General features: G+C 32.4%; 1 long non-coding RNA gene across 1 annotated transcript; it reads right to left on the reverse strand.

Annotated features, from left to right (window-relative positions):
* Positions 1-102: 102 nt before the first annotated feature.
* LOC136999894 (uncharacterized) lies at positions 103-1993 on the reverse strand. The gene is made up of 2 exons (XR_010890174.1): positions 1010-1993; positions 103-524 (listed from the first exon to the last, which is right to left on the reverse strand). It is a non-coding gene; the product is annotated as an uncharacterized lncRNA (long non-coding RNA).
* Between the last annotated feature and the right edge of the window lie 9619 nt (positions 1994-11612).

Below are 11612 nucleotides of genomic sequence, written 5' to 3' on the forward strand. Positions count from 1 at the left end.
TCTAATATTTCTATTTTCTAATGTGACTTGACCTTAGAATCTTATTTTTCATATTATTATTGTTTCTAACATTTCGTTCATTTTGTTTAACAAAATAACTCATTTTGTTTGTTTTTGCCATTCCTCCTTTTTTATTTGATTTAGTCATTTAAATGCAGCACAAAATTCTGTGGACATTAATTTTTTCTTATTTGTACACGCGATTCGAATAAATAATCTTCAAGCTAATTTGCAGATAATTCGTATAGTTTTTTGCGATTTTTTTTGGAATTAACAATTCTTTCCCGATTGTTATATATGCGATCCATAGTTTTTCTTATTGTCGTGAATAATAATCCTCCTTGATGAATTGTCGGACCGTCCTCTCATTTTTCCAATGGCTCTATCAAAAGTGTTTTTCTACTCGTGTTCCTCGCTTGTGTGGGATATCCTCGAAGTGTTGTGATTAGAGGGACCTGGAAGATGTTATTCTTGCGTATGGATGTTTATCTTTACGCGCCGCGCAGCCTCCCACGAAGATCGAACTGAAACAATAAAAGGTCCAATATATCGATGTCGCTTAGATCCGGTCTTAAACGGGCAACAGATAAATGGGCAAAAATAAATAGTGTGGAAGTCCATTGTCATTCTTCTTTCTTTTCCTAATCCTCTTTTCACAGTTTTAATTTGTTGTTGCATCCTGATGGGCCAATTTTTAACAAGAAACTTTCGATTTTTATTATTGATTTTTATTAAAATTTTAGATATAATGGTGCAAGATAAAAATTAAACTTTTATGTACAAGAGACTTGTTTTTCCAAAAACCAATATTTTTATCTGTCATTATTTTCTTCAGAAAACAACTTGTTAATAATTAAATTATATAAGGATAAGATCTACTTTTTATAAAAAATAATCAAATAACATGTATAAAGTTTTTTTGACGACATTGAATATAGTGAAAAGGAAATAAAATTAAGAGAAGAGTCTGTCTAAAAAAGAGATTGTCCGTTGCATTCTAAAAACTCACTTTATTCTTTTATTATCATTGTGATGTATAATGGATTGCACGGCAGAATTTTAGGCCTTCCTTCGAGATAATCTAGACCTTTTAAATGGAAGGGAAAATGAAAAGCGCCGCCTTCATAAATCGATTATCGTTTTACAACAGTTCTTTTCACAGTTTCTTTCATGTGGCCGACTCAACACTTCGGCTTTTCCGCAATCGAAAAAATATTTTAGCGAATATTAGGTACTTATTCGGTTATATTACATATTATTTGTGCCGATATAATCTTTATTTCAGTTTTTTTTCACAGATTTAGATGTTTATTGCCGGTAACACGTAACGGTTTCTAAAAAATAGAAAAAAATATTATGACATAGCATATTTTAGGAATGGATGTCTTAGACTAATTGCATCATTTATTAATAGCAGGTTTCTGTGGCTATTTGGACACGAAAATCTTTAACCAAAATGGTAGAGTAATTTTTAAATGCAAATTGTTTAAAGTTGACCAATCAGATTGTCAAAAATTTAAAATGCTTTGCTTTTAAAAATTATTCTACATTTTGCTAAAAAGATTTTCTTTAAATGACTACAGGAAAAGCTATTAATAAAAGATGTAATTGGTCTAGAACATCCTATATATAATCTTTTACTTATTTTTTACCTACTGCTATTTTGATTAATTAGCTAAATATTGTTTATTTTTTGCGTTTAAATATTGTATTCTGTTATGACATTATTCAATTGTGCTTATAATTGTATCTTGTGATAATATACGTTAATGTTATTATATTTATCAAAATTTGATTCATTACTTTATTTTATGAAGAAAGATAACTAACAATATTGCGTTATACGATATCCATCGTTTGCAAATAATTAACTATTTGGCACAATATAACATTATTAACGTTTTACGAAATTAATCAATCTATCATTTATTTCCTACTTTAAACGATTACTGATTCAGTATAAAAATTTGGGTTAATTAGCATTAGCAACATTGTGCTACGACTGATTAATTACGATATTTAAACTACCATTACGTGGCTTTACTGCTAGTTATTAAGCTCGATAATTAGACTAATTTGACGACATTAATTCGAAATAATTTCTCTTATATAAAATATATCTGAATTATTGGGTCAGTTTCACACAGTAATACTTTTCCAAAAAACAAAAACAAAAAAAAAAAACAATTTTTTTCTGAGCAAAATTTTGAATGAATATCTTTCTTTGTATAGTTGACATTAAGTAATTAATATTTAATATTATAATAATTAATCCTTAAATTAAAATCTTATCAAAAGGAAATATATCCGAAATATTAATTGAATAACAGAATAATTGCAAAGGTATACGAATATTTTATTTTTTAGTGATTAAATGTTAAAAACTATCGATACCTCGATAATTTCTTTACGAAAAAATAGTCTCAATTCTTCACGAGGAAGAATTGCTACTGCTATGTGGAATTGTACGCGACAATTTGGGTATACCCCATCTAACAACCGCCCAATTAACGAGCGGCTTGGGCATTTTTCCAGAGAACGTTTACGATGTAAGAGTCGTAATTGCGAGCGACGATAACGTGCGTTCTCGTTACTATAACTCGTAATTTCTCGTTCCACTTCCGGTGCGGGTGTCTACGCCCGCCACGATCGTCTAGAAAGAGAGAGAGTGAGAGAAAGAGAGAGGGGGGGAGAGGGAGAGAGAAAGAGAGCGACACGCGATCGATATTTCGCGAGGCAGCGCTCGCTTGCTCGCTTGCTCGTGGGAGCGCGGGTCCTCGGATAATTGAAAGCCGCCAGAAAAATCGTGCGAGTCATCGTAGTACGAAAGTGGATCGTCGGGGGGTGGAATTATTAAAATTGACTCGACGGAAGTGGCGGCTGGCCGACGGGGGTGGCTGCGGCCGCTGGTCGAGAAATCGCTGCCAATTCGAGGCGTTTGATCGGCGCGACTCATCCACCACCTGCCTGTCTTCCAATGCTTTCATCGATCGACTTTGACTAATGCCCCCGCGCGACACGACTCGTTAAAAATGACTGAGGCCCGTGTCCACGTGCGCATTTAACATTAATGTTAAATTCTCGGCTCGTAATGACATTGTGCGCGATCATCGTGTAAGACAGTTCAGAAGTGCACGAATATATTTAGCGTTAAAAATGAAGTATAAATACGAAAGTATCGAATATGTGATATTTTTCAAAGACAGGAATTATTTTTGAAGTACTTAAATTTTAGACAAAACATATTGTCTCTGAAATAAGAAAATTCTCATTAAATTCGTAGTTGACAGTATCCAATTATGGATTCTAAATATATATCGTTTTATAGATGAAGTAAATTTTTATTTATTAATTTTTTGCTGAAATATTTAATTACACGCAAGAGGATTTTTGGTAGATTCTTGCAACTTGAAATTTAGTCATTATAATACTTTACGTTTAATGTTCTGTTGAGAGACATTAAAAATTCAGAAATTGTAAAAAATGCTGTTTAAATGACTATTAAATCTTTATAGAAGAATAATAATTTTACAATTTTTTACAAGAAATATCACTTTGTATATTAGCAGGTGAAAAAATATCGCATATATACAAATAGAAATCTATTCGCGATTATACGCTATTAATAAGTTAGATGCTTTGAGCAAACAGCGCAAAACTTCTCGGATTGGCCTGATGGCCTGCTTGCAACTTTTATATCTCGCAACGTTTGCATTGAAACGGTGAAACAGAAATTTAACGAGAGGACGGTAGACGGGGGCGCTCTTGTTTGCACAATCGATTCGCCACATACGTGCTTTTACACGCGCGTTGCAGGAACGTCCTTCTCGCTCAGAAAATATCGAAAATCTTCCCTGACTCGTTTCTGAGAACGCGTTATAGAACGTTGCATATTCTCTTTAATGTTACACGTCCACTAAAACTATTCGGGATAATTGCGCGTTTAATATAATCGTGATATAAATCTGCATTTCTTTTTGCTGAAAAAAAGTGAATATTTTTGTCGAATTTTACATTCACAATGCAAAAATTTATTTTAAATTTGTATTTAATCTATAGTATCTCAAGATTAAAGTTCAAAACATAGGTTATTTCACGAATGCGTCATTTAAAAGGATAATAAATTAGAAGAACAATTCTAGAAAATAAGATAAGGGCAAAGTATTTTTTAGCTTTATCATTTCTTCACAATGTTAACGAACGAACCGATTTTTGAATCGTATTATAAATAGTTAGTCTGTAACAATGTCTGAAATGTTACAAAATTTACCGAAATTTTAATCTATAGATAAATCGATATTTTTGATAAAATTTTTTGATAAAAGCTTAAAAAAATAGTAGAAGAAAATAATAGATCTCCGTATCGTTTCGACCTGATCAAATAAAGTATAAATCATACATGCTTGCTCATGTCTGCTTTTCTTCGACTTATCTATGGAATACTGCTTGCCACGAATTGATTTTCCACGAACTAATTTTCGAACCGCATTTATCTTAAAATTAATATCAAATTTTGCGCTTCTCTAAAGGAAACTTATCCTGTTTATTTAAACATTGAATTAATATTAGTAGGATTAATAAAAAGCTAAATCATAATTGGGTATACGTATATTACTGAATTTTGAATTTTGTTATATGCGTACAATGCCAAACGTTTTGATTTAGATCTTCTCTAGTAGAAACTGAGTAATAAAGATAAGTCTTAAAAATGTTTGTTCTTATTGATGTAGCTATCTGAACCGGAAATACAAAAAAAGAACGGCATTGTATATATAAGGTAAAAATTGATTATTCTAAATATATTTCGAGTGATTTCGTAAAATGATAATTAAATAAACAAGAAACATGATAAATAGATGAGTCTCATTTGAGTTTCACAAGTATATATGTTGTATGATTATGGCGCATGTACATCCACAATCTTTGCGCGAGAATATTAGGAGTAATATACTGTTTTTAATTAAAAAGATTTTACAACTACAATTTAAAAATTAGAGATGTAATAAACACTTTCAATGGTAGAATTTTCAATTGAAAGAAAACGATCTAAAAATCTTATCAGTTGAAATCATTGAAGTTTAGTAAATTTACGACAAATTGCTAATCGTTCAGCATTGCATCATAGTGATTCTATATTACTTTTGGTGGGGAAATGTTCGTCGGACTATTATAACGATTTCCGAAAGAATTAGATAAATAATTGACAAACAAAACTGTAAAATTGAATTAGTCACTTCGACGCCACTATCATTTTCCCCGGAAATACCTACTTAAGATAGCTGTAGAATATTGTGTCCTTGAAGGACTTTTTTTTTGTAGAATTAGAATGCTCACTGATAATAGCCACCGATCTCGCCTCGCCGACATGCCGGGGAATGAAAACGTGCGACGAGTCTATTATTTTTGCCTTCGGCCGATCGAGGGTGCGCTGGATGGAGCTGGGTTTTCGTCGGAGATAGGACGGCCGGCGAGATTCGGGGATCGCAAATCTGGGAAATCCTCAACGAGGCACGCACAGCACGTGACTATCCGGTCTGCGTCGCGTTCGTGCCCGATAAAGCACACATCGAAATATCGTTTTTTAAGTGGCTCAATATGCCCCGGCACTCCCACGACTATTCTCGTGTCCGCTATTGTTTCCTCGTGGCTCACTCTCTCTCAATCTTTGGCAGTTAAATTCGAAAATTCTAAATTAAAGAAAATTTAAACACAGTTTTGAAAATCTATCTTGTGTTCTCGGTGCCGTGACGGCTGCTCGTACATACAAAAACACGTGTAATAATTTTCCAATCAGAAAATTATTTATATCTAGAATTGTTTTCTGTCATTATGGTAATTTTGCTGTAAACTGTAAATTAATAAACCCTGAAAATTGTAAAGTCTGTATGAAATATCGGAATTTGTGTTTAAATTTCTATTATTTCTTCTACTATCGGCTAAGACGATACATTATTATTATTGTGTGAATATGCATACTTTATGAAAATGCATCTATAAAGATACATATAATAGATGTTGAAACGTTTATGATGTCTGGTATATAATATTCTATTCGCTGACACAAGTTAAATTCGTAAATATCACTCTCTGTGGATGAATCCAATTTTCAAATGCAAATTGCGACATCGTTCGCAACGTGAATGGACCGCAAATATCCAGCGGCTATTATCGGATAATTGCCGGTTAGAATTAATTAACATTTAGGAACTATCGATGCGTTACTATTTGCCGACTTTTCGAACGATATTGGTATGCAGTTCGCTTTGCGTCATTCTGTACGATTCTACAGACATTATTTTCGTATTAATCAATATAGAAATACTGTATTTAAATGCATACGTGTGCGCTTCATGAAATTTGCTGCATTTAAATTACAAGAACAACCAACGTTGAAATTTGGAACCTTTAATCAGTTTTAGGTATTCAGCAATTTTTTTATTGCCCCATCATTACTTTATTTTATTCTAACTTTTCCTTCAGAGTGATCTCTTGAATTTCCTCTGAGAATCTCAGAAACATTGAGGAAAAATAATTGAAGATGAAAAGATATTATGAACTTCACGAGGAAAAGATTCTTTGAAATTTGTCGGTAGATACGGAAGTATGTGGCAAATTTTGTCGAGTTTTCAAACCTCGAGCGAATTGTAAAGTTTTTTCTACGACGCTGTTAGGACGAGAAGATTAAGAATATTGATGTTTCTTTTTCGAAGAAAATTAGTTTAGCACTGAATGGATTTAACATAATTTTTATTTTTCTTTGCTCGCAAAAGTGTCATAACAATTTATGAAATCAAAACACATGCTTATTTATTTAATATTGTTAATTTAATATCCGTAGACTTTTTACATTATATCGTGTACTTATTTGGGTATTAAGTGTTTTGTAGAGTTAAGATTATAATCCCTTCACTGCTTTGTCAAGATTCGATTGTCAAGAATAATTTTATTATCACGCACGCACATATAAGTCATATTCGCGGACGCAATAATATCTGTGAATGAAAATGACAATGGTTTCGATGAACGATAATTCCGATTTGCATAAATTTAACATTTATTGATATCCACGCCGAGACAATTGATTGCCACTTCATGCTTTTATCTATCTCTTAATACTTTTCTGAGCGTCAAAAATTCCGGGCTGTCAAAAAACTGACCTACATCGTACTTCGTCATGTTTTGAGACGTGCCTCGAAGATGCATTTGATTTTCTTTTCACCACGCGAAATATTGACTTCTTAACACGGGCACGGTTTGTTATGAGTGAATCCTTGGGACAACAGATCTGTTGATGTCAGGGTTTTCGTTCGCGATCGCATGCGACAGGTACGCGTATCCTGTCCATTTAGGATGTACGTTCATATAACAATGAGATATTTTTCTAGGGCAAACCGAAATTTACAATAGGGTCTCGAAAATAATTATTGACCAAAAATAAGTGACATTTCGAAGCAATTTGAAAATTTTCTTCTGAAAACACTAATAAGCTTTCTTGTTAGAAGAATGAAACTTTCACAATAAATTTCAGTCATGAAAACTTGAATTGATAAATTATCATGAGATAAAAATTTGCTAATATTAATAGAAGTACTTTACACCGAAATAAAGGAAGCCTTTGAAAACAAGTTATATTGGAAAGAATTAATTAGTAAACAACTGATGCTGCTAAAATTATTGTATTACAATTATATTTACAATCTTTATAAATTTTTATAAAATTATTTTTGATTTATTATTAAATAACTCCGTTAGTATTAAGATGCATATGTGGAAGAAAAAAAAAATTGAGAAAAAATATCTGAAACAAAAAAGAAAATATATTAAAACATATTTTTCAATGTCAAAAAATGATTTGGTGTCGAAAAGTTTAAATAGAAATGGATGGGTGATAAGTAAATAGGGGATGGAATCTGTAGTGAAAGATTGTCATCTCCATGAATATACAATCGCCTTTTTCGCGGATGTACGAAGCGTGCGCCATTCAGACATGCGTAATACAACACACAGAGAAAAAGAGTGAAAACGAACGAAGGTCCGAGAGACGAAAGGGCAGTATAACGCCCTTGTATGCCGACGAGTTATCACCGGCGTTAATAATACGAGAGGGAGAGAGAGAGAGAAAAGAGGCCACCCACGTGGACTCAGGTAGGATCCTTCAGGAACTCCACAAAGCCGCGTCGGTCCAGCCGGTCCGTTCGTCCCTGCGCCCTGTCACCTTCTTTGTCTCCCTTATAAAAATGACAAAACACTTTTTATCAAGCTACCTCGAGGTCTTGGGCTTGCACCTTTTTGAGTCCACGAAAGTTAAACAATCCCCGGCATATGGGGACTCGATCGTCAGGCAATATACCCAATGATCGAGTACGTTATGTGGCTTACATAAACGTTTAATGCGTCACGGAACTGGACCGTTTCAAATCGAAATTTTCCACTTTATTACCTTCTTTATTTTTCTACCTTTGATTTTTTTCACTTCCCGAGTCTACGATACAGAAAATGTAAATTTTTGACGATAATTATTATTTCCTTGTGTTACATGAATAAAGATAATTTCTTGATATAGAAGGATACAAGGATATCTTGGAATAAGGAAAAAATCCGACAATTTGTTAGCACGTAAGTGCTATTTTTCTATTTTCACGTCATTAACATGGAGGATTCGTGTTTTGAAGTGTTGCTGTATTTAATTTTATACTTGATTGATTTAATATCACAGAAAATTCACAGCAGCGTATTTTCATAATCCGTACGTGAATAATAAATGAACCGTTAATCAACCGCGGCAAGTAAAAATTAAATGGCGCAATTTCAGTCAGATAAAATTTTTAAATGAACCATTCTGGCTGGCGCACTGCGAGTTTGTGTAATCATGTACTATAACGCATTTGCTCCTATCTGGGACAGTAATGAAAATCCAGTTAAAAAATTCGACTTCGATTGCGCTGATCACTTTGCAATGAAAATTATATGAATAACCATATTTAACAAATTTTTTAATAGCAAGTTTATTTCAAAATATTCCCTCAAAATTTTTATTTGTCTAGTGGCTGCTATTACGAATTAATACAAGTCTAGATAAATTCTATGTTAACTGTTGGTAAAAAAATATTGATCTATATTTTATTACTTCAAACTAATTAAACTATTTTGAATTCAAATATCTTTATGTAATTTAATTTAAAATTAAATTTCTTTTAAATTAAAGTTCATCTGAATATCAGCAAGAACTAAGTTATATTAATTATTTGTACTAGAAATTTTTTAATTTGTTTTTTTTCTTTAAAGTATTAATTAATTTTTATTGTTAAGTAACTTCGTAACTTATTAATTCTAATTACAAGAGAATTTTTTCGAAACTTAACAGATAATATTTGCATACAATAGAAAGTTAGATTTTTTTACTATAAAATATTTGCTACAAGATATTTTTATCTGCACAAGAGTTCGAACAAGCAAGATGAAAATCCGCGATACGCATAATCTAGACCAGATAGCGAATCATTATTTAATTGCACATTAAAAATCGGCACTAATCGAAATAAATAGATCTTCTCTCTCTCGATTGCTCATGCTTGTGTTCCTAGGGACCGGGCGGCGCAGAGGGAGCGATTTGTTATAACGAAGAGAACGACGCGCCCGGCACAATGTAGTCACTTGTTTACAGGGACAATATTTTCATTCCGCAAACAATTCGTGGCTCGATAAAGACCCGGTGTACAGGTGGGTGCTCGGCGAGGATCTAACGTTGTAACGAACGCGCCGCCGTTCGTTTGTGAATGTGCCTGTATATATATATATATATATATATATATATATATATATATACACGTATTGTGTATATGTGTGTGTTTACGAATCTCTCGAGTAAAGTATTAGCCGACTCTAAACGCTTGAATCATCGAGTTGTGTGCCGTCGATTCCTCGACGTCGCGGCGTCGAAGCGATATTCCGTGATTTTCTTCTCGCGCCTCGCATCGAATTAGATTATAAAGCTACGAACGGATCGCTGCATGTAGATTTCGCTTTTTACGCGAACTTGTGTGAAAGTTATTTAAACAGCATTTCCCGTGAATAAATAGAGTGCGTGAAAAGATTCCGAGTCACATTTATCACATTTTGAGATGTTACGATTTATAATTTCAAAGCTACACAATTTTATAATGACAGAATTTTTATTTGTATTAAATATTGTCTGAATCATATTTATAATATATAAAATTTGTTTGTGCTATAACATAAAAATGTGAAACAATTTAATCTATGTTTTTAAATGATTCGACACAATCACACAATCGAAAAGGAAGGAAACAATGCTGCGTTGACAACGTATCCCGCCGAGACGGGATAATCTTGTAGCATTTACGATCTAATGACCACAAGAATGAATACAAACGATGGTCTCTTTGGGATGCTGTGGTCTGCGGACAATACGAGCTAATAATACGACAGTAAACACTACCTGCTAGTTCATAATAATGCGCGTGTTGGTATTGTAACCATGTAACTCGAAATCAATATTTTCACTGTCTTTCATTAAAACAGCTTTATATAAAATTATAATTTTTTATAACATTATTAGCTATGTATATGTTTTTCTATAATACTAACATAAAATAACATAAAAAGCTAACATAAAAATACAGCCAAACATTGGAACTCGGCTCTATTCCTTAAAGTTTGTTGTGCGAAAACATTGTTTTTTATTAATAAATTTATGACGCGTTAAATTCAAAATTTAGGCAAAAACAGATTATTTCACCTTTGCTTCAAAAAATTATGCAATCTAAAATGCATTATATACATATATATATATACAAACCCGAAAAAATGGTGACCTGTGATAGGCTAAAAAAAGAATTACGTTAAAATCATTGACAAAAATACCGCTGACAATGTTTTCACCGATAATTTCGATACTGAGTTTGATCAACGTGTACATTCACGGCATAAACATTAACTGATGTACACATTTACCGACTGTTGTGTATCTATCATCGACAAATGTGTCTACGTTAAATATTTTCATTCAATCAGTATCAGTATTATTTTTCTTTTGACATGTTGGTTTTATCTTTGTTACATGTCTAATTAGCCGAGCAATGAGTTTGTCATTTTCAGGAGGGAATAATTTCCTGCTGAATTCTGCTTTTTAAATTTTGCTTTAATAATTAACAAATAAAAAATCTGTGGTATTGCACAGAAGTTGGTATATAAAAATCGGCGAATACATACTGCCGATCAATCTCGATCAAACAGTTTCCGAGAAAATATTATTGGCAAAATTTTCATCTGTGATTTTAAATGTAAATCTGTAAATTTTAATGAAATACGCTCGCAAAGAAAATCAAGTACGCGTTAAATAGCTTACGTGAGCCAACGAGTTATAGATAAACGCGATAATAAAGTCCAAGTTCTAACTTTAGTCCAAGCTTTAGTAAATTGATTTAAAGTTATTTCTGAACATGTAATTTTTATAATTTTCTTAAAAAAGGAATATATGAAATAATTTTGTGCCATACATTCTTTTTTCATTTCTTATTTTTTCTGTCTTTTATTTCTGTTTCGGATATCATTGTAATGTAAATGTATTTATATTTTACAGATAAATTTGT

This window comes from Linepithema humile, chromosome 5 (assembly GCF_040581485.1).
Source record: "Linepithema humile isolate Giens D197 chromosome 5, Lhum_UNIL_v1.0, whole genome shotgun sequence".
Lineage (NCBI taxonomy): Eukaryota > Metazoa > Arthropoda > Insecta > Hymenoptera > Formicidae > Linepithema > Linepithema humile.